This window comes from Phocoena phocoena, chromosome 6 (assembly GCF_963924675.1).
Source record: "Phocoena phocoena chromosome 6, mPhoPho1.1, whole genome shotgun sequence".
NCBI lineage: Eukaryota > Metazoa > Chordata > Mammalia > Artiodactyla > Phocoenidae > Phocoena > Phocoena phocoena.
In genome coordinates this window covers 84,633,667-84,659,145 of record NC_089224.1, presented here as the reverse complement: position 1 = coordinate 84,659,145, position 25,479 = coordinate 84,633,667, and the positions used below count along the sequence as shown (strand labels likewise).

General features: G+C 39.6%; 1 protein-coding gene and 1 pseudogene across 1 annotated transcript in view; both read right to left on the bottom strand.

The window, feature by feature from the left end:
* Window positions 1-25,479, bottom strand: part of PLPPR1 (phospholipid phosphatase related 1) — a 274,737-nt gene that overhangs the window by 186,144 nt on the left and 63,114 nt on the right. The gene's annotated exons all lie outside the window — the stretch shown is intronic.
* Window positions 18,185-18,303, bottom strand: LOC136125197 (5S ribosomal RNA; annotated as a pseudogene).

Genomic DNA, 25,479 nt, shown 5'->3' with positions numbered 1-25,479 from the left:
CAATTCTAGTGCAGGAGGGTGGTAACTTACTACCTGAGCCCCAAGCCCAAGCCCTTCAGGAGTTTCTGGAAACAAACTTCTCATGGGATGTCATCCAGATCTGCACTTTATCCTTGTCCCTTTTTATTTTTGAAAGGATCAAAATCTAAGACACAGGTCTTCAAGGAATTTCACAATTGGGAGGAAGACAGTCATGGAAAAAAATAACTATAACATAAATCATGATGTGGCAAAAGCCAAGCTGCGTGGGAGTGAGGAGGAAGCGGCAATTAGGACTGTGGGTATAAGAAGACCGTGGCCTTCCTAAAACAGAAATCTCATCACTCCACTTGCTCGTTTAAAAAGCAAGAGAAAATAAGAAAGGAATTTTATGACTCTCCATTGTCCATAGGCTCAGACTGAACTCCCTGGGAATGTCTAGAGTAGGCTTCATAATCTTCCCCCTACCTGCCCTAGAGCCTCTCTCATCACTCTAACATCTGCTGCTCCAGCTGAAGTCGCATCTTTACCTCAAACCGCTCGAAGCTGGAATCCAGAGAGAGTGCCAGGCATCCCCTTGCAGTTCATGGGACAAGTCCTAGATCCTCTGTGCTTTACTCCTCCTCAACTTCACTTCGTCTCATGTTCCATTCAGCTCTCTCTTTTAGGCCCTGTTTCCCGGAAAGCAAATTTAGTCTCTAACATGTGAGTCCAGACACATTCACTCTTGGGCAGTAATGTTCTTTGTCTCCCTCGTATCAGCCCCACTAAACCCAGATTCCCCAGAACCCCAGCGAGCAGCACCTGTGTCCTGTCTGTGAGGTGAAATTTAAGATTCTTGACTATTACTGCCCAGGGCAGGTCTTGCTTGCTTCTATTGGCTTCTTGCCCATCCATGTCCTAGGATGTTAGTAATGAATCAAAACTGATACAGCTGCACTGTCTGAGGTCATTTCTCTGGACTCAGCCTCTAACTTCTCCTCTGAACACTTGATCTTATCTGTTTTTTTCCTCCATTGGCTGCCCTCTGGATTGTTCCTTTATGCTTTCCCCCTTGAGACCACTGCTGATAGAAAGTTTGTCTCTGTTGATAGCATCTGACAAAGCAGCCCTTGGGTAGGAAATCCCCAATATCCTGGAGCCCTACTTATTTAAGAAGAGGGAGTCAGATATAACGAAAGTAATGATGAGAATACTGGTAGGATTAGGTGATGTCTACTGAGTGCTCACCTGTGCTAGGCGCCATTACGAGGTATGTCATTTCATCCTCACAACTAAATTTTGAAGATGTTCTTATTATCTCCATTTAAAGAGAAGGAACCTGAGACTTCGGAGATTAAATAACCTCCCTAAGGTTTTGACACATCTGATTTCAGAGCCTGCACTCTTAACCACATGTTTTTTTCCTGGTTCCCTGCCTTACAGATAGTAAGCACTCCATAGCTGTTTATTAGATTGTCTAGATGATATTGGCATTTGGCCCCAGAGCCACAATGAGATTTGTGGTCATTCCTAGAGAATCTTCCAAGTTTTGTGTTTCTACAGAAGCTTCCTTTTCATTTTCTGGAAAACTGGGAGGACTTGAGTAAATTCCAAGAGCCACTGCTAAGTAATGAGAATGATGCGAAACTCAGCAAAAAGTGATTGTCCTTAATGAGGCGACCTACTGTTGCTATTATTAGCTCTCCTAGCTAAACCTGAGGGAATTCTATGAGTACAAAGAAAGAAATCCCTCTCATTAAGATGGGATGCAGCTAAGTGTACATTCAAGTTGTAGGATAAAAAACATAATGCACACATGCCATATGGAATATACGCATATCTTACCATCAGGTTTTATGTAATGGTTGTTTAAAAGGCTATTATGCAATATGGTTTTTTATGTCTCTCACATCTATGATTTTTTTAAGCTCTATTCTTTGCCGTCTCTTATATTCCCTAAGGGAGGGAAAGACACATCCTTCAATCTCAACTGGTAATTTGTATTTTTAAAAGTGAAATTCTGAAAGTACGATGACACCATGTCTGTTTTGTTCATCATAGTAGCCCCAAGTGTTTGTCCCCTGGTAAGCACTTGATAAATAATTGCGTAATTGAAATCAGTCACCGTTCATTCCCACAACTATCACAGCTGCCCTCGTAGGCTAAATTTATGCAGGTTGCTGATCCTCTATGTGAATCAGCCTTGGAGCACAGATATATGCAAATGTTTAGGCTGCCTCTTTTCCCATATGTTCCTGAAGCTCCCTTTGGAAGGAAGAAAAAGACCTAGGAGTGAACTGGGCACTTTTTCTCACTGGGGCTCTGTTGGGAGAATGGAATGAGGTCTCCTAAATGAATGTCCTTCCTGTTCTGCGGGGCTTGGACAGAACGTGATGAGGCAGCAGAATCAGACACAGGCTGGCCCCAGTGTGATGCTGAAATTACCTGGAGAGTCATCTCCAGCAGCTGCAAGGCTCAGACTATTCTAAGAAACATAATTAACTACAAGAGGTAGCAAAATAAAAAGGAGACCTCTCCTCCACCTCTGAAAGGCACTAGGTTAATTAATAAATGGTCCTTAGCTCTCCCCTATAGAGAAGGATGTTCAGCAACATCTACCTACTCTGCTTTTCAGTGAGTGCAGGAAAAACAGCAACCTCTCGCTGGTCCTTCAGGTCTGCATTACATCAGGACCAGCCCTGATTAAGCACTATGTACCAGAGACAGAAACATGTGTCATTGTTAAGAGCATCTGTTACAGAACCAGATTAAGTTCAAATCCCTGTTCCATGGCTGCTTGCCTCCACATGGACCTTTCTTATCCTGTTCTGTGTCCCTAAGGGCTGATCTATGCGGATCACATCACTGGCTCCCTTGCCTTCCTGCTTCCCAGCAGGGAGCACTATAGCAGGAGATAAGGGAGAAAGGAGAGTGTGGTATGGTTTCCTCCCCTCCTGCCTCCCTCTCTGCTACATTCCTCACCTATGTCTCAGTCTTTTGCAGATGATCCCTTCCACACAGCCCTATCTATTGCCTGGATCTTTAAGTTTAAGGGCTCCTTAAATCAGGCAAATCCAAGTGTACTGTCTCTCCCTTGCTGGGATCCTGGCTGATATACCCTTTGCTAGTATGTGTTGATAGTTTGGGCAACTTACTCGACCTCTCTGGGCCTTAGGTAGCCATTTATGTTGGGGACGATGGTAGGACCTCGGTCACACAGGTGACAGGTAGAGGGCTCCAGACATGGTGTAACTGGCAAGGGTCCTATAAATTAGAAAGTCAGGAAAGACCTCTCTGAAGGAGGTTACACTGAAGCAGAAACTTGAAGAAATAGGAGTCAGCCAAGTTGAGGACAGTGGATGGGAAGTATGGGGGCAAACAGGATTCCAGGCAGGGGAAAGAGCATGTGGAGAGGCCCTGAGTAGGGAAAAAGCTTGAAATGTTGGAAGAACCACAGGCAGGTGAAGTTGCTGGAGCACAGCCAGCAACAGGGGAGTGGAGAGAAAGATATGGGGCTTGACGGGAAAGTGAGAGCCGGATTTCGTAGGACTTTTCAGGCCTGGTAAAGACTGGATTTTTTTTCCCATGGGCAATGGGAAGCCATTGCTAGACGCTCAACCCTTGCTCTTGATGCTGCTGTTTGCTTTGCTGATTTTGTCAACAGTACTGATTTCAGGCTCCTGTCCACTTTTCAGGACACGTCCATGACGCCTTACTTGATCTCCTGTGGTGCCACCCAAACTGCCCCTATTGTCTGTCATCTTACTCCCTCCCCCGCTGCCCACCCCCCTCAGAACCCTCAGTATTGGTTCTGATTTACTCAAATCAAAACTATGCTAAGGGCTTCCCTGGTGGCGCAGTGGTTGAGAGTCCGCCTGCCGATGCAGTGGACACGGGTTCGTGCCCTGGTCCGGGAAGATCCCACATGCCGCGGAGCGGCTGGGCCCGTGAGCCATGGCCGCTGAGCCTGCACGTCCGGAGCCTGTGCTCCGCAACGGGAGAGGCCACAACAGTGAGAGGCCCGCGTACCGCAAAATAATAATAATAAAAAAATAAAGCACCTTATGAAGTTGGGAGGGAGGAGCTAAGGTTGAAGCAAGGCTGTATGTATTTTAAAAGATTACTTGAGAGAATAAATTCTATTCATTTCTTCTACTACAAAGACTTTCTAATATTTAGGTGCACTTTAAATGTATCTTTATCAGTCAGTGGTGGGTTGGGTTGGCAGATGCCTTAGAATGATACAGTTCAGTTCAGCCAAGCAGAGAGCAGCTCATTTATTTGAGAGAATAAATTCTATTCATTTCTTCTACTACAAAGACTTTCTAATATTTAGGTGCACTTCTAAATGTATCTTTATCAGTGGTGGGTTGGGTTGGCAGATGCCTTAAAATGATACAGTTCAGTTCAGCCAAGCAGAGAGCAGCTCATGCATTGGCAATACTCTGTGGTCAGGGAGACTCAGAAAGTCATAAGGTACAGTTTTTTAACTGTGCGATTAAGGTTTTACCACCTAGTATCTGAATTTTCACAAAGTAAATGACAGTGCTTCATAGTTTTTCTATCTAACCAAAAAAAATAATAAAATCTATTTATAAAATGCCAGAGTATCATCAACAGAATATTGACAAACCATATCGAATCTCATTGCTCATTTAATATAGCTTAGGTACACAAATACAGGTACAACAGGAAAATACTGTCTCTCAAATATTTCACTACACAAGCTCCATCATACTTTTATGAAAGGAACTGACTGCTGAATAGACAGGTCTTATAAATGCATCAGTTATATGGGAATTCCACTGCATGTAAGCCAAGCAGTAAGTAGCATTACTAAACTAAGAAAATAGTTGGGTTATGAAAATATGGAATCACATGTTCTAACAATGCTAAGAGGAGATTAATTTACTCTTAGCAGGAATATCTAAATGTCTTAGCCTTTGTTTTTATTTTCTTAAAATGACCTGGGTTGTGTTTTTTTTTAAGCACTTAGAAAATACAGATTTTTTTTTAAAAAAAAGAAAAGAAAAATCAATCATTATTCCACCACTAGTCATGTTTTGATACATCTCATCCCAGATATCTGAGTTATACTGCATATACTTTAAGGGGCACCATCTAACAATATAGTATAAATATTCTCTCACAATATCATTTTTAGTAACACACTATAATTCATGTAACCCATTTTCTGTGACTGGTCACATATTGCTTCGAATCCTTTACTTATTAACAATGCCAAAAGACCATCTTAGGACCTGGGCTCTGCATACATACATAATTATTTCTATAAGATTAATTCCTTAGATTTGAACTGCTGGATCAAAAAAGATAAGAATTTTAAGGCTTTTTATTAAAATGTTTTTAATTATAGAAGTAACCCTTGAACATAATCCATCAAAAAGCAAAAGTCTCTTTTACCTTCTTCCCTGACCCCAACCTACAGTCCACCCTTCAGATGTAACTACTGCAAACAATTTCTTATTTATTCTCCCAGAAATTTTATATTCATACACAGAGATATATGCAATTTATACATATTACACAAATGCACCATTACACAAATGGAAGCATGCTATATCTTAGCAAGATATCTTGGAGATCAGTGCCTATATCTCTACCTCAGTCCTTTTAATGATTTCATTAGATTTGGTTGCCTGAATATATCAGAACTTACTAAAAAAAATGGTCCCCATTGATGCATATTTCCATTATTTAATTTTTGCTGTCACAAACAATGATATACCATCCTTGTACGTGTATTTTGCAAACTTACATAGATGTTTCGGTATAGAGGGAATTTGTTAAGTAAATGGATATATGTCTTTTGATTTTTCTAGACATCATCATATTGCCTTTTCTAAATGGTTATTTTTATTTACATTTCTTAGCAACACTATTATGCAATCTTTTAATCCTTGCTACCCTGAAAGCTAAGACCCTGCATTATTTATGTTGTATTTTCATTTGTATTTCTTTAATTATGAGTGAGATCAATCACTTATTCAATCTGGACCTCAAATTCTAAGTTCCAAGTGAATCATCATATGGATTCTGAAGGCTGGGGAAAATCTTGCCCCTGCCGTTCTTCAACTAACTAATTCACTAGCTAAAAAACTGTATTGTGATTTATATCCTTCACTTCACATTCATGTTCTCCTGCTTTTATATATGATAACTTAAAACAATAACAGAAACTATTGTGTCTTGGCACTGTTAACAATGGCCAAACTGTTTACATGTTTGGGATACTTTGCTGGGAGAATCATTTAACACAAAGTCTTCCCACTTTTCCCACCCCAAAGCAGAGTCACTCAGCTCCACATAATGGCCTTTCGCGTGTGCCAAGATTTCAAAGTAACTTTGAAAGTGCTGTCACGAATAAACCAGCATATATATTATATATGGCTAGTTAATTATGATTAAAACTCATTAAAATATAGGATAGTAGTCAAATTCTCAAAACCACACCTAAAAAAAAAAGAATTACTCAAAAATGTTCACAGCGATTATGCCTGGGTAGTAGGATTGCAGATTACTAACTTAATCTTTCTGTGGAAATGCTAAAACATCAACACCAAGTGCTCTGGGTAGGAACCTCCTACCTATACCCCTCGTAGAACATACTAGAAGGATTTCTAAAAGTTCATAATAACCATTGATTCAATGAGTATATCTGAATACTTTCTGTGAAGCTATAATTGTGCTCCAGACCAGAAGTACATATGGCAGCGCCATAGATACATATCTGCAAGAGAAATGATTAGCAATGTCAAAAGAGAGATGAGAAAAAATGCTGATTTAAATGCAACAACTACACCCTTGAGGAAGTGTAGGTCTCCATTTCTTTACTGCAAAATGATGGCATTAAGCTAAAGTAGATGAAAGTTTCTTCCTTTTTTTTTTGTCTCAGGATCCCATTACACTCTTAAAAATTATTAAGGACCCAAAAGAGCTTTTGTTTTGTGGGTTATTTCAATCAATTTTACTATGTTGGTAATTAAAACTGAGAAAATTTTAAACTATTTATTAATTCAAGGGTAACATTAATAAACCCAATGCAGGTTAACATAAAAACATATTATTGAAAAATAACTAGATTTTCCAAAACAGAAAACAACTATAAGAGCAGCTCTCCTACAATGCTGCAAATCTTCTTTATGTTTAGTAAGTGGGAGACAGCTAGGTTCTCTTGTCTATGTCTACGTTCCATCTGTTGTGATAACACATACTACGTAGCCTCTGGGAAACTCACTTTACACTAGTGAGAGTGAAGATGCAGGTAGCATCTTGGTATTATTATGAAAATAATTTTTACCTTGTGGACCCCTTGCAAAGGTCTTGTGGATCCACGAATTATACTTTGAGGATCTCTGAATGAGAAGATTTCTAAGGTCTCATTCAGTTCTGACATGTTATGACTGTATGATTCTCCCCATTTAAAAAATGCCAGAATGGAAAATATAGAAAAAAACTGCAGCAAACTAAGATCTAACAGGAAAAACATACGAAAAACAGGAAATTTTTCTCTAAGCTTTTGTCTTCTGGAATTTGCTCTCTCCCAAAATTCAACTGACCTTCCTGAAAAGGAAGGTTATACATATATTACAAATCTCCAATTTAACAGCCAATTAAGATTTTATTTTATTCTATATGTTTTTGTGGGTGGGGTAAGGTGTATAAAAGGTACAAAAAATGTTACTTAGCCATAATAACTTAACCAGAGGCAGGAATTCTCTCTCTCTCTGTGTGTGTGTGTGTGTGTGTGTGTGTGTGTGTGTGTACACAAAAGTATACAAACATTCAGATTTTACTTATAGGGCACACTTCAGTCATTTCATAAACAGATGAGATCTCTCTAAACAGAAAACAATCCTAGTGATCAGGCATTTCCTCTACAGGGGGAATTTCTATAATAAAGGAATTCTGGTGTCCAGTGGGGTTTTTAGACATATGTTACACTGAATATACCAGCCTTAGGTTGAAATGAATACATTAAATACATATTTAATCATCACCTATGTTAAAAATAATAGTAAAGCCCTATAAAGCTGACTGGATCACCCGATTGCAGGCATTAAGAAGCACATTCATTTAATGTAAAGGTGATTAATAATAAATCATTTTTCTTCATTCCTTACATGAATTTACATCAGAGAATGGTCTGTTTGCACAGTTGAATGAATGCATTAACCCTTATAAAAGGAGTAGGTTCTGGCAAAATACTCCATAAAAAGCTTTTTGAGATGGCATGGCAGGAGCAGAGGTGAGCTGGAAGTGTGCTTATCATCATTTTCCCAATTGTATTTGAAATAAAATTTAAAGCTTCAAAAAGGCATTTTAAAAACTCAGGGTTTTTGTTTTTGTTTTTGGAGTATAGTTGCTTTACAATATAATAGTGTACAAACTAATATTGTGTTAGTTTATACTGTACAGCAAAGTGAATCATCTATACGTATACATATATCCGCTCTTTTTTGGATTTCCTTCTCATTTAGGTCACCACTGAGCACTGAGTCGAGTTGCCTGCACTATACAGAGCACTGAGTCGAGTTGCCTGCACTATACAGTAGGTTCTCAATAGATAACAAATGAAAACTCAGGGTTTTAAGGATACATTCTGGTTTCTCAAACCAAAATGGTGCCTTGCAAAATAAACAAGTCTTTAATATAGGTTCATTGCTAGTCTCTACTCCTTAGCAGGAAAAGCTGATTACTTAATTTATATAATTCATGTATGATGTTCAGTTTACTCATCAGTAAAACGGGGATAAAACGAATAGTGCCCACCAATTGCAACAGGATTATTTGAAGGGCAAAGAAAACAATGCATATAAACAGCTTTTAGCAGAGTTCCTAGCCCAAACTAAGCTCTCAGTAAATGAGAGCTTCAATGAGGATGATTCTGTTTCTCTTTTTAAAATGCTACTTGGAAATACAGACCCACAGATACATGGAAATCTGAGCCTGCACTGAAAAGCTATACAAAAGAATGGCCTTTCCATAAAACAGGCATTTGGACTAGTTATCCATAGGAAAAATTAAATTAAATTTGTCCCATCTCATATCATACACCATAATTAATTCCAAGTAGATTTAAGACTTAAATGCAAAAGGCAAAATTCTACAGCTTTTAGAGGACAATACAGGAGAATATTTTATGAGCCAAGGCAGTATATGTTTTCTTAAATATGACACAAATGGGTTGACAATTAAAAGAAATAGTTAACTTGGATCACACGGAGGGGAAAAAAAAACTTCTTCCAACATAAAAATTTTTTTAAAATGCACTGAAACTCAAACCACAAGTTGAGAGAAGATATTTGCCACACACATAACTAACAAGTCATTAGTGCCCCCAATATATAAAGAATACCAACAAATCAATAAGAAAAAGACAATCAAGTAGAAAAATAGGCAGAAGATGTGACTAGGTACTTCAGAGCAGGGAATCCAAATGGTGGATAAATGTATTAAATAATAATTACACTCTTTGTAATCAGGAAAATATAAATTGAAACCATAATACAGTACCATTCATAACCACCAGATTAGCAAATCTTTAAAAGCTGAACAATATCAATTGTTGGCTAGGATATGTAGGAATTAGAAAATTCACATGCTCCTAGTGGTATTTCAGTTTATTTTACCCATTGAAGAAAATAATTAGACATAAGTAAAACTAAAGATGTGAATTATTTATAACTCAAAATTTTCCCTTAAATTCTTGCACTTTCACACAAGGACACAAGTAAAAGAATGTTCATAGGACTACTGTGTGTAATAACAATAACAAAAAAGAAAACAAAGCCATGAAATACTTAATAGTATGAAGATGGGTGAATTTTGGCCATACAGAGCAATATGAAATATAATTAAATTACAGGAATATTACAGTAAGAAGAAATAAAATCCAAGAATATGTACAATATAATTTCATTAATGTCAAGTTAAAAAATAGGCAAAATTAACTTATTGGACTTCACTGACATTATTAACTGTTTTCTAAAGAGAAGGACAAACAGTAGTGTAGAACCTGGCAGCATCCTAATGTTATCACTGATGATGTCCAGAGCAGCTACAAGATGTTTATCTGTTTAGGCCTTCACAGTTTCTGTACTGTCCCTTACAGTTTATAAAGCACCTTCACATTAAGTTTCCCTTAATATTGTAACCTTCGCAACATAACCTCTTTTCATAAGAGTAAAAAGGGGCTCAGAAAGGCTACATGAATTCCTCAGGTTCACACAGACATCTGAAGAGCAGAGTATGACTTTAGCCCACAGCCTTTTCTTCTGACTCTAAAGTCACTCTTCCACGCTGCCTGAAAGTTAGTTTGACCAGAGGATTCTGCAATCCACAAACAGGAGATGAAGCCCATAAATGCAATTGTAGCCCCAGTTCATTCCCAACACCACGGGCTCTGGAGACTAGCTAGTTCTAGTCTGAGCTACATAAATGTATCTAATCTAAAGTGGATAGAAGTGAAGGCTGCACTACAATCCAGAGATGCCTTAGGAAGAAACTTCAGACCAAAGCAGGCTGGGAACATTTGCGGTAAGCAAGAGGGTTAGGAGAGCAGTATTCCCAGGGAAATGTTTATTCTCTTTCCATAGGTTAAAAAAGCAAAAATGCAAATCGTTACAACAATTTACCCCTCCAGCCGGCAGGCAAATGCCCAATTGCTCTCTGGGATGTTTTGAGCCTGCCCTCCAGTTTTTAGGACCTCTTGGAGTTAGGAAGGATCTTGGGACTTCCAAAGTAAATAATATGTGTAGCTTAATTATTTAGAGTTAATTTATGGCATGGGGTGGTATATAAAAAATGTTCAGGGGAACTGCATTGCAATGAATTGGCTTTTATTTTCCGTAAACAAAAATCTACTTTGTTTGTATCATCTTGATCCATAGGGTGACCAAATTTCCCAGTGTGTCTGGGAAGTTCTGGTCTATGCCTGATATCCTGGTGCCCGCCTTCAGGAACAAAGAGTCCCAAGTTGGACAATAAATTATCGAATCGCACTACTTATCCAAGACTGTCATTTATGCATGTGTTTATTTCATTCAACAAGCATCTATCGAACACTTCCTCTGTGCCAGATTCTATGGTATAGGTCAGCAATACAAAACGGAATAAGCCTTTGCAAGATGTTTACAATCTAAGCCAACCCATGGTTCATGGATGGATCAACTGGTTGATTTAATCATCCATTCATTGATGCAATAAGTCTCCCTCAACAAATATTTATTATCTCCATCTAAAACCTGGAAATACAATGGTATACAGATAAAAGTGGTTCCTACCCTCATCAAGTTTATAAGCTTATAGTCTATGGAAAAGATAGGATAACTAGAAATGTGATAAGTGGGAAAGAGTGGTATTCTATAAACAGCATTAAAGAGGTGATGGCAGAATTCTCTTTGGGAGGAATAATGCTCTTGTATTTGGAAATATTCTTTTAAGGGCTTCTAGCCTGGTTTTAAAGGAAGAAGTTTAAAAAAGAGGAGCTAATCTTCTCTTTAGTATACCAGTGTATGTGGGTTTGTGAATTTATTCTATTAATATATTTAACAAATAGTTTTTGAGCATCAGTTTATGGGTATAAAGTGGTGAAGAATGTAGAAAAAATCTTTGCCCTTAAGGACCTTACAGTCTTGTGTAAGGGTTTGTTGGAACTACCCAGTTCATTAATATCTAAAGGGTCTATAGATTTATTCTTTCATTCATCCACTTATTCTGTTTACTCAACAAGGTGGCCATATATCAGGTAAAGTATCCAATAAGAAATTTGAGGAAGAGTTGTGTCTGATGCCCAACTATTAGTTTTTCCTTTTTGTCCCTTCTTAAATTACCTCAAGCTATCCTCAGGTCCTTACTAAGCATGTCAACCATTCTCCAAAGCTGGTTCTGGAGCTTCATGCAGCTGGACCCAGAGGTGACATATGACAACAAAAACTCAGAAGCATTTATAGCAAACACTCAGATGTTTTCAGAAGGGGACTAGATTTCCTTTATGAAGTATTTAGTATTGAGATACTAAATAAAAGAGTGATCTCATAGGTCTGGAAAATCTAAGAACATTCAAATTATATTTTGATGGGGGAAATATATAATGTTACATAAGTAATCACTAGAGCATTAACCCAGTCTAAATGCACACACATTTTGCTTGAGAGAGTTCCTAACATTGATAAGTCCTCAGAGGGGTTCATGACTGCCACTACCATCTCTTACCACACAAGAAAAGTCAAGAACCACCAGTAAAGAATGAAAGAAACATAAACTAATTATAATACAAAGCAATAAGTATTATAATAAAGGAATGCACGAAATGGCTGCAGCAAGCTAAGCAAAACACAAGCAGCAATGGGTAAAAGAATGTACATTTCTTAAGGTTTAATTTACTTGCATATGCTTTTGTGTAAACACAAGTACTGTGCAGTGGCTCAAAGAGTGGGTCTGGGAATCAGGCAGACCTGTGTTCAAATCCTACTCCACCACTATCTAGCTCTGTGACTGGGTGAATAACTTTGCATCACTAACCTCAGTTCTCTCAACTACAGAATGGGGGAAATAATTGTCCTAATTGTGGGCTCTAACAGTATCCAAGGAGTCTTAAGAATGGGGTCTTACGTAGAGAATGGACTTGAGGACACGGGGGCAGGGGAAGGGTAAGCTGGGACAAAGTGAGAGAGTGGCATGGACACATATACACTACCAAATGTAAAATAGATAGAGAGTGGGAAGCAGCCGCATGGCACAGGGCGATCAGCTCGGTGCTTTGTGACCACCTCTGTGACCACCTAAGAACTAGGGTGGGATAGGAAGGGTGGGAGGGAGGTGCAAGAGGGAGGGGATATGGGGATATATGTATACATATAGCTGATTCACTTTGTTATACAGCAGAAACTAACAGAACATTGTAAAGCAATTATACTCCAATAAAGATGTAAAAAAAAAAGAATGGGGTCCTAACTGTGAGGATTAAATGATAAAGAACTTGGAAAAGCACCGGGATTCAAAATGCTCAATAAATGTGAACTGTGATCAAAACTAAACACAGACACACACACACACACACACACACACACACAGAACAAAGAGTAAATTATCTCTGACAAACTGTCTTTAAGTCTATCCCATATATTATCAGACTATAGTTCCTTAAAATTTCCTAAATGCTAGCATATAAAAAAGTGTGTTCTAAAATACATTTACATAATAATTATAGTGTTTTCAGGGTTTGAGAGCAATGAGGTTGTATTTCAAGCAGGTAAACAGGGCAAAGTGTGAGGAATTAGGGTGGAGGACATATACAGAGGCAAGCAACTCAAAGAATACCTTGAAATGAAATTCTAGGTTTTTTTACAAATAAAATGAGCAGAAGGCAAAACCCAACTCTTACTTCTTTCCTGGGTGCAGCCTTTAATCCATTTGGTCACTTTAGCCTCCCTTTTCATGGAGGTGAGGATGGTTTTGCATTGCAAAATAGACACTGTCACCACAAAGGTGAGATCTCATCTTCTCAATTTCCCTGCGTCACAGACTTTGAGTCAGACTTCTTTATCTTTCCACCTTGCTGGGTCCTAAATTTAGTCGGGGATCCATGTTAATAACCCACTTTTGTCCATCTCACATTTTTCTAGATAATGTACATACGAAAAAATGCCAACCATGTGACTCTCATAAAGGAAGTAATGAGACACTCTGACCAGGTGCGATAAAAGGAAGAGGAATACAACACAATACGAGCAAACAGAATCCAACAGCACATTAAAAGGATCATATATGATCAAGTGGGACTTATCCCAGGAATGCAAGGGTTCTTCAATATACGCAAATCAATCAATGTGATACACAATATTAACAAACTGAAGAATAAAAACCATATGATCATCTCAATAGATGCAGAAAAAGCTTTCAACAAAATTCAACACCGATTTATGATAAAAAACCTCCAGAAAGTAGGCATAGAGGGGACCTACCTCAACATAATAAAGACCATATATGACAAAGCCACAGCCAACATCATTCTTAATGGTGAAAAACTGAAACCATTTCCTCTAAAATCAGGAACAAGACAAGGATGACTATTCTCACCACTATTATTCAACATAGTTTTGGAATTTTTAGCCACAGAAATCAGAGAAGAAAAAGTAATAAAAGGAATCCAAATCGGAAAAGAAGAAGTAAAGCTGTCACTGTTTGCAGATGACATGATACTATACATAGAGAATCCTAAAGATGCTACCAGAAAACTACTAGAGCTAATCAATGAATTTGGTAAAATAGCAGGATACAAAATTAATGCACAGACATCTCTTGCATTCCTATACACTAATGATGAAAATCCTGAAAGAGAAATTGAGGAAACACTCCCATTTACCACTGCAACAAAAAGAATAAAACACCTAGGAATAAACCTACCTAAGGAGACAAAAGACCTGTACTCAAAAAACTATAAGATACTGATGAAAGAAATTAAAGATGATACAAACAGATGGAGAGATATACCATGTTCTTGGATTGCAAGAATCAACATTGTGAAAATGACTCTACTACCCAAAGCAATCTACAGATTCAATGCAATCCCTATCAAAATACCAATGGCATTTTTCACAGAAGTAGAACAAAAAATTTCACAATTTGTATGGAAACACTAAAAACTCCAAATAGCCAAAGCAACCTTGAGAAAGAAAAACAGAGCTGGAGGAATAAAGCTCCTGGACTTTAGAATGTACTGCAAAGCTACAGTAATCAAGACTGTATGGTACTGGCACAAAAACAGAAATATAGATCAATGGAACAGGATAGAAAGCCCAGAGATAAACCCATGCACATATGGTTACCTTATCATTGATAAAGGAGGCAAGAATATACAATGGAGAAAAGACAGCCTGTTCAATAAGTGGTGCTGGGAAAACTGGACAGCTACATGGAAAAGAATGAAATTAGAACACTTCCTAACACCATACACTAAAATAATTCAAAATGGATTAAAGACCTAAATGTAAGACTGGACACTATAAAACTCTTAGAGGAAAACATAGAACACTCTTTGACATAAATCACAGCAAGATCCTTTTTGACCCACATCCTAGAGAAATGGAAATAAAAACAAATAAATGGGACCTAATGAAACTTAGAAGCTTTTGCACAGCAAAAGAAACCATACACAAGATGAAAAGACAACCCTCAGAATGGGAGAAAACATTTGCAAATGAAGCAACTGACAGAGGATTAATCTTCAAAATTTACAAGCAGCTCATGCAGCTCAATAACAAAAAAACAAACAACCCCATCCAAAACTGGGCAGAAGACCTAAATAGACATTTCTCCAAAGAAGATATACAGATTGCCAACAAACACAGGAAAGGATGCTCAACATCACTAATTATTAGAGAAATGCAAGTCAAAACTACAATGAGGTACCACTTCACACGGGTCAGAATGGCCATCATCAAAAAATCTAGAAACAATAAATGCTGGAGAGGGTGTGGAGAAAAGGGAACCCTTGCACTGTTGGTGGGAATGTAAATTGATTCAGCCACTATGGAGAACAGTATGGAGGTTCCTTAAAAAACTAAAACTAGAACTACCATATGACCCAGCAATCCCACTACTGGGCCTACACCCTGAGAAAACCATAATTCAAAGAGTCATGTACCACAATGTTCACTGCAGCACTATTTACAATAGCCAGGACATGGAAGCAACCTAGATGTCCATCCACAGATGAATGGATAAAGAAGATGTGGCACATATACACAATGGAATATTACTCAGCCATAAAAAGAAACGAAATTGAGTTATTTGTAGTGAGGTGGATGGACCTAGAGTCTGTCATACAGAGTGAAGTAAGTCAGAAAGAGAAAAATAAAAACACACATATATGGAATCTAATTTTAAAAAATGGTTCTGATGAACCTAGGGGCAGGACAGGAATAAAGATGCAGATGTAGAGAATGGACTTGAGGACACGGCGAGGGGGAAGGGTTAACTGGGACGAAGTGAGAGAGTGGCATGGACTTATATACACTACCAAATGTAAAATAGATAGCTAGTGGGAAGCAGCTGCATAGTACAGGGAGATCAGCTCGGTGCTTTGTGACCACCTAGAGGGGTGGGATAGGGAGAGTGGGAGGGAGACACAAGAGGGTGGGGATATGGGGATATATGTATACATACAGCTGATTCACTTTGTTATACAGCAGAAACTAACACAACAATGTGAAGCAATTATACTCCAATAAAGATGTAAAAAAAAAAAAGGAAGAGGAATAATCAGCCACCACATTTTCCCCAAGCCCATGACTCCTTCTTATTTTACTGCTATATTTTGAGAAACAAATAATCACCCGTCCCAGTGAACGCATCAAGGAAACAATTTATTACGGGCCATTAGTGGAAGATGTTCTTTGGATTCAGTGTAGCACAGGATCCTCAGATCCCTGATGGGGAGAGGAGGAGGGGCACTGTCTGGCGAGCCATATTTTTTTTTTTTAGTGTATTTGCATTTTATGTTAGTTTTTTTTCCATCGGAATTATTTTTTCTTGACTGTGTCATATATGTCAGAAATCAGAAACCAAATCCTTCTTCCTAGTCAATATTTAGGTCATAAATGTCTACTGAGTGTCTCACCCCAGGATCACAGACAAAAAGAGAAACAAGCACAAAGAGTGTTGGGCTGGAAAAGACTTCAGGGATGATCTAATTTAACTTCCTCCATCGTCATGAATTCGTGGCTTTTGCTGCTGCTGTTGATGGGTTGGTTGGTTTGAACACTTACTCTGTACCAGGCATTGTGATAAGCAGTTTGTGTGGCCTGTCTCTTTAAACACTCACACAAAAACAACCCCCTACTCTTTGACTTATTTTATCGGAAATTGAGGCTTAGAGGGATTAAGTAATTTACCCAGGGTCAAAGAACTGGGAAATGAATGCCTTCAGGATTTTAATCCAGGACTGAGCAACTCCAGAACTTGCCCTTGTTAACAAGAGTTCCAAGGACAGTCTTTAAACTCTTGTTCACAGGCAAAACAGAAACTACCAAGCTCTTGTTCTCTCACAGTCAAGATTGCCTTATCATTTTTCATATTTTAAAACTGAGGCCCAGGGACTCAAATTAATGAACCAAGGCCACAAAAGTACCTAGTAGCACAGCCAGGATGGAACGCAGGACTCCCTCTTGAACCGCCAACTCTCAATCCAGAACCATCTGCAAATCATTTAAATGAAATGGATTTCCCCCAACTTTTAAAGGAACTCAATGTTTCACGAGGTCACATGATTCTGCATGCCTCTACCTTTCTAACGTTCCACCTAATTTCCTTTTACTTGAGTCTTCATTTGCCTACCCCTCAAATGTTGATGATCCTAGGTTTCCCCATCTTTGGCCTCTTTACTCTTTACTCTTCTCACCAACGTCTGGCCATTCCCATGAGTGTAGTTATCACTAACTAATCATTTCCAAATTTCTGTCTTTGGCCTGGACTGTCCCCTGAGCTCCAGACCCAAGTGTATAACATCCCTTTCTGAATGTCGAAGAAGCACCTAAATTGACGGTATCTAATACTAAATATATGATTCTTTCCAATCCATTCTCCCATATTCCCTGTCTCTCCCATTCTTTCCACCTGAGACTCATGACCCACCAGGTCCACAAGTCCTGTGGACTTTTATCTCCTAAAATAGATCCTAATTTTGTGACCCACCAGGTCCACAAGTCCTGTGGACTCTTATCTCCTAAAATAAATCCTAATTTTGTCCCTTATTTTCCACTGCATTTTTTATAGCTTAAGACCTCATCATCTGTCATAAATATAACAGATGTTACAGTAGACTTCCTGCTCCATTCCCAATCTATCTTCCATTCACACTCCAGAGTGATATTTCTGAACATAAACCCATCACATTAATCCCCTGCCTAAAACCAATTCATTGATTTTGTATCATTTGCCGTGAGGAAAAAAACACCATATTCTATATCATGGCTCATAAGGATCTCCATGATCTGATCCATTGGGAACCCTCTAGCCTCAGCCCCTGCTCCCATATCATATTTTATTCTCAAAATCCCAAACCACTTTTAGTTCCCTAAACACACCAAGCCATTCTGTGTTATGCCTTTGCTTATGCTGTGCTCTCTTACAGAAAGACTTTCCCCACCTACCTCCTCCTGTCATTCTAGAGAATTCCTAATCAGCTTTAAAAAAAAAAAGCTTACAGCACTGGGTATTCCCAGTTGGTCTCCTATCCAAATACTAGCCAAGCCCAACCCTGCTTAGCTTCTAAGATCAGATGAGAAGCAGTACATTCAGGGTGGTATAGCTATAGACCTAATCAGTGTTTAAAACAGACCTCACAGGTCATCTTCCACCTCCATTCTCCTCTAGTAGCTTCTGCTCCTAGTGTAGCTATTGCTTCTTGTGCATCTTTATTCCCTGGACACTCATTGCTGCATTTTCCAGGATGCATGGTAATTATTTGTACAGATGTCTGTCTAGTCATATAGACAATGAGTGCCTTCAGATGTAAAACACATACACACCGTCTAGATATATCTACTCAGATGGTACTCAAACTCCTTCAGATATTCCATGTGTCCTCATATTTATACATGCTTATTCAGATGTTTTTGCAAACATACTGAGGTTCACTTATGTTCCTCACACATCATTCCAATGTTACATGGGCTTGTATAGCTTTCACAGTGCTTGCTCAGGTGATACATATGTCCCTTAAATGTTACATGTGTTCACTTAGATCTGCCACGTGCCCATGTAGCTGTTTATCAGCTCACTGAAATGCCACACATAGGCATCACTCATACTTGAAACAGTAGTTCTCAAAATGTGGTTCCCAGACCAGCAGCACCAGGATCATCTGAACGCATATTCTTGGGCCCAACCCCAGACCTTCTGATTCAGAAACTCTGGGGAAGAGTTCCCAGCGACGTGTGCTTAACAAGTCCTGTAGGTGATTCTGGCACACGCTCAAGTTTGAGACCCACCAACTTAGATGTTACACATCCTCATTCATATGTTCTACTAACACAGGTGACACACACGTTCACTAAAATGTTACACATGTTAGTTGTTTTAAAAACAGATTCATTTAGATAGTAAATCGCTCAAACATTACACACTGATATTCAGATCATGCTCACGCTTATTCAGAAAGTCACACCTGAGACATCACAGACCCTCATCAGACACTACACATGCTCACTGAGATGATACACGTTTGCTGTGTTGTTAAAAATGCTTACCTAAATCTCACATAACTATTCATTTTGATCTTCCACACTCACGTGTTTATTTAGATGCCACCTACCCTTTTTCAGATAATATATCAATACATGTTCACTCAGACCTTACACATGTTCATACATGTTTCACAATGCACACAGATGTTTCACAAGCCCATCCTGATATTAAAGGTGCTTATCCAGATCACACGTGCTCACTTTCACGTCCATGGGACCATTCAGTTGTTTGCTCACTCATTCAGAAACTGCCTTGCCCACCCCGTATGCACTGCTAACCAACCCCTGCTACAGATGAAGGGTTATATTCTGCTCTAGCCATTTCCCATCTTGAGGATGGTATCTTCTTTAGAAAGGTTCCCCTTGACTTGGTCTCCTATGGCACCTGCCCTCTCTCCTAATGCTGTTGCTGTGTCTCTCCCTTTGTAGACTCTCCTGGCTCATCAGCTTCCTCACAGTTTCTGTGATCTCAGGGTAGCTCAAGCTCACCATTGTTTACACGGAATTCATACCTGTTCCCCACACTCAAATACCCTCACCTACTTGGGGAAAGTTGTTCCAGCAACTGTCAGCCTTTCACTGGGTTTGAATATGCTTTTAACCACATCTTCTGTCACCTTTGGCAACCCCCAGTTATATACCTACAAGGCTTTCCAAGTTCAGAGAAGCTTTTGATTGGTTCCACTTCATAATTTTATCATTGCCTTGGCCACAATCAATAAGAGAGGCTTATGCAGTGACACTAGATCAACATCCGAAACAGGGAGTATTCATTGAGCACTTAGCATGAACTCAACCTCCTTTAGTGGCCCAGAAACACTTCTGTGCTTGTCCCAAGTGTTTCCTCCTCCAATTTACAGAGAAAAAGCTATTTTATGTTTGGAATCAGAATGTTAACTAATTTGAATCTTGGTTCTACCACTTACTGGCTATGTGATCTTGAGAAAGTCATTTAATGACTAAGTCCCTTGGAATAGTGACTAAGTCAGAAGTTTAGTCCCACTGATTGAGGCACCTGAGGAAGAGAGGACGAGGGAACATTGAAGTTAGAAAACTGGGTACAAGGAGACAATTCTAGGATGGACAGTTTCAAGGTCTGAGAAAGGAATAGAGAGCTTGATAAACACGGATTATAGGGTCACTGTTCAGATACCACACTCTGAGTCAGATGAGCTGCAAAGCCACTGACAGCATGGCTTGGAACTTGTGGTCACTGCTTGAGCCAACTACCACTCACTGGGGAGGAGGACTGGGGCTTCTTGAAACTTCCTGCCTTAATAGCAGATTGTTTTTAGAACTGAGATAGACTGAAGCATGCAGGGATGTCATTAGTGAGCTGAGAAAAGTAGAAGCAAGGAAATGGGGGTCCAAATTGGTGACAGAAGGGCTGCTAGAGTGGGTTTCACATTTCTGTGACGTTTAAGTCATAAGGCAGTGCATATTAACCAAAAAGGCCACCAGGCTGTACACATTCACTCTTTAAATAGGCAACATGTATAGAGTGCTTAGAACAGTGCCTGATCCCGAATAAGGACCACATAAGTGTTTTCTAGTGTGATGGTATTTATGAATTAACTCAACAAATATATAGTATGCACCTGCTATGTTTCAGTTGTTAGGGATAGACAAAATAAAATCATAACCTCTTACCTCAAGAGAGAAATAATCTGTTAATAACCTAATTTAAAGAAACATAAAAACGAAAGGAAGGAATGTCCAATTCTGCCTGGGTCTGGTGAGGCAGGGGTGTCGCAGGGAGCATCTCTGATGTGTTTGCTTGGACTCTTGGGTAGTCAGCACGAAGACGGAGAAAGTAGGGTATTCAGACAGTACACTAGCAAGTGCAAAGGTAATACATTCAAGGAAATGGAGGGAGCCAAAGGAACTATACAGAGAATGGGGAAAGGTCAGGCAACAGAGGAAGGTTAGAACCAAATCACAGATGGCCTTGAATGTCTTGATAAGAGATTAGGCCTAAATCTGTAAGCAGTAGGGAGTTACTGAAGGTTTGTTGTTTTTTTTTTTTTTGCGGTACGCGGGCCTCTCGCTGTTCTGGCCTCTCCCGTTGCGGAGCACAGGCTCCGGACGCGCAGGCTCAATGGCCATGGCTCACGGGCCCAGCCGCCCCGCGACACGTGGGATCTTCCCCGGGCCGGGGCACGAACCCGTGTCCCCTGCATCGGCTGGCGGACTCTCAACCACTGCGCCACCAGGGAAGCCCCTGAAGGTTTCTGAGCAGGAGAATGACTTGAGTTGATTTATGTTTTAGAAACGTCGCTCTTGCTACAGTGTAAACAATATCCGGAGGAAGGCACCGCAGGAAGAAGGAAGAATCTGCAATTCAGATGGAAGATGATGATGATCTGGATAAAGTAGCAAGAAGGATGGAGATGGGAGGACAAACACCACAGAGAGTTAAGAGGTAGAAAAAAAAATGACAAGATTTGATGATCACTTGAACAGGGGGTTGGAAAGAAAGGAAGTGTGTCCTTATCACACTTACGGAAAAACCGTAGTTTTAAGTAAAGTATCCCAGTGCAGCTGGGAACTGATCTGCGCTGATATCTGGCACTTGTTCAGGGCCACCCCCTTGGTAAAAGATCCAGGAACACGGACAATGATTCACAGATTCCAATCATTCATGCACTCTAGAGCCTTGACTGCTTCTTCTGGGATGCTAAAGCAGCATAGCTGGCCTAATGAAAAGAGATAGTCACAATACCCATTTCAGTTAGCCAGGAAGATGGGAGCACCCACCACAGCAATGCACTTACATGTCAGATGAGTCGATGAATGGAAATTCTAAAGTTAAAGCAGAAGGACCCAGGATCAAATATAAAATTGATCAGTGACTATGGTATATTTTCTGAATGTATCCAAACAGACAAGAAACTAATTACATGACTTCTGGGTGGACAGAAGCTTGACATTCTGAAATTTCAAAGCTCTATTATAGCTGCCATTACCAAAATATTCAGTTTAAAATGTCAGGGCTGCATATGAAGTGGGCACTCAATTGAGTGAATAAATGAATGAATGGATTTCTCCTACATATTAAATCTAGCTTTCAAGATTTCCTGGTGATTACATTATCAGTCACATTTTCCACATGGCTTTGGTGACAGCATATTAATAACTGAGAGTGTTAATTAATGGATCAGTATTAACTTGAAGGGAACTTTTAGTAGGATTCCCAGGTTTCTGTACATAGCTCAATCCTGTTCAACATTTTCAACCACAGTTTGGATGAAAGCACAACTGTCACTCTTATCAAAATAACTCACAGCTGGGGATGTCCCTCTCTCCTTCCTTCCCTGTCCACTGTGATGATCAGGGTAGGTTTGATCTTTAAGAGAAAAATGAGAACTAGAGATCACCTAGTTGCTTTATATTACTTGGGAAATGAAGTAGGGAAAGGGAGGAGGGAAGGGAAGTGCAGAGGGAAACAAAAGGACAAGGGGAAGAGGAAACAGGAGAAAGGAAGGAAAGAAAGAAAATAGAAAAGGAGAGGAGGAATGGGGAGGAAGGGAAGAGGAAAGGAAAAATGCGAAGAAGGAAGTAAGGGTGGGAGAAGGAAGGAGATAGGGAAAGACGTAAGAGAAGAGCCACCAAACACAAAGAGAATGGCAATGGTTGAAAGGAATGGAACCTAGACAAGAGTCTTGGGCAACAGAAGAGAGTCCCTAATACCTGCCTTTAAAAATATGAAGGGAGTCACGTAGAAGAGAGAATAACTTTATCATATATTGCTGCAGAGGGCTGAAATGGGATGAATGGGAGGAATTTAAGAAGATGGTTGTTGGTTTGGTAAATGGAGAGTTTTCAAACAGTCAGAACTGTTGAAAACTATAACAAATTGAAATGTCATGAGCTGCCAGCAACTGAAAAAGTTCATAAGTTATCAGCCCAAGCCTCAGGCTGGGTGAATGAACTTCTGCCTGGTATGGAGATTGGTCCAGACAATCTCACGAGTCTTATATAGCTATTCTAATGTAGACAAAGAAACACTTTTGTGCTCATGTGTTTATGATAAGTTGCCCTAGCTAGCACAGTGAAGAGTAGGGAAAAGGAGTAAGGGAGAGAAAAAGGGAGAAACTCAGAGGATAAAAGGATTCATTCATTGCTTTTTCTTTATCCAACAAATATTTATTGGTGGCTGAATGGGAATAAAATAAGTCAAAACAGATAGTTTCTGTTCTTATGGAACCTAGTCTGTTAGTGAGACGAACATTAATTAAATATCCCCTCTAATGAATGCATAAATATTGAGATAATGGCTCTAACATAAGTGTTTTTGAAGAATATATAACAAGAGAGCTTGACTGGGAAAGGGGATGGGGTATGTCTTAGCTCAGACTGGTGTAAACCATAACAAAATACCATAGACTGTGGGGCTTAATACCATAGACAACAGACATTTTTTTCTCACAGTTCTGGAGGCTGGGAGACCAAGATCAAAGTACCAGCCAATTCAGTGTCTGATGAAGACCCTCTTCCTGGGTGCAGATGGCTGCCTTCTCACTGTGTCTTCATATGAAGAGAGAAAGACAGCTCTAGTCTCTTCCTCTTCTCATAAGGACACTAATTCCATCATGGGGCCCACGCTTATGACCTCATCAAAACCTAACTACCGCCCAAAGGCCTGATCTCCACAGTTTAATGTTTCAACATATGAATGGGGAGGCTGCACAAACATTTAGTCTATAAAAGGGGGACAGTCAAGAAAAATTTCCCTGAAGAAGTGATCCCTGGGCTGAGATCTGCAGGAGAGGTATGGGCACAGGAATTCATTCCAGGGAGAAGGTACAACATAGGCAATGTTCCTACAGCATGATGGAGCAGGGGCCCTTGGCAGCACTGAGAGGCCAGTGTGCATGGATCACAGAAAGGAAGAGTGCGAGACAGGCAGGATGAATTTCAAGAAGTAGGCAGGGCTGAACCACGCAAGGCCACTTTATTTGATAAAGGACCATACTGATTTTTTTCTCTAACTCAACAAATTTATATTGAGAATTTAATATATGTCAGGCACCAGCTAGGCACTAAAAATACACCAGGGATGATAAGCAAGACAGATATGATGCTTACAATGCAAAAATAATAAGTGCTGATATAGGGAAGTAGGGACACATAACTTCCGGAGGATGGGGAATAGCAAAAGACTTCCTAAAGGAAGGAAGGGATATTTTAAATGAGTCCTGAAAGAGAAATAAAGTAGACTTTAGCAAAGTGAAAACTGAAACACAACTTATTGCAGTTTTAAGGAGCAGGTATGCAGGCCTGGAGGTAAGAGAGAGTACCTTGCGTTGGAAGAAGATGACAGAAGTTCAGAAGTAGCTAAAATAAAAGGTACAAGGAGATACTAGCAAGAGATGGAGGTGAGGTTGTAAGCAAGGGATATATCATGAAGGGACCCATACTCCATGTTAAGAAGTATAGCCCACATCCTAAGGGAAAGGGTTGTGTAGAATGGATTGGGAAAGAGAAAGCCAAACACTGGGAGGCCAATTAGGAAACTATTAGCATAATTGAGGTGACAGTTGATGAGATCTGAATTATTTTGGAGACAAATCAGGAAAAGGGAACTGGATGGGACTGAGACATATTTAGGAGGCAGAAGCTATTAGACCTAGTGTTTGATTAGCTAAGTAAGGTGTGGTAGGCAGTATCACAGCCCCCCAAAGATGTCCCTGGAACCTAAGAATATGTTAGGCTATATGGCAAAGGGGAATTGAGGTTGCAGATAGAATGAGGCGGCTAATCAGATGACCTTAAACCTGGAGATTATCCTAGATTATCCTGGTAGGTCCAGTGGAATCACAAGGGTCCTTAAAGTGGAAGAGGGGGCAGAAGAAAGAGAACAAGAGATGGCAGTGTGAGGACTGACCTTGCTGGCTTTGAAGATGGAGGAAGGAGGCCACGAGCCAAAAAATAGTGGTAGCCTCTAGACGCTGGAAAAAGCAAGGAAATAGATTCTCCCACAGAGCCTTCATAAGAAATGCTGGCCTGCCGACATCTTGATTTTAGCCCAGTGAGAGTCATTTTGGTCTTCTGACCTCCAGAACTGTAAGATACTAAATTTGTATGATTTAAGCACTAAATTTGTGGTAATTTATTATAGCAGCAATATGAAACTAACACAGTGACAGAGAGGAAAGATCCAGGATGATGCCAAGATTCTGTCTTTGACAATGTTGTGGAATGGTGCTTCCACTAGGGAATATAGGAAGGGGAGGAAGAGGTTAAG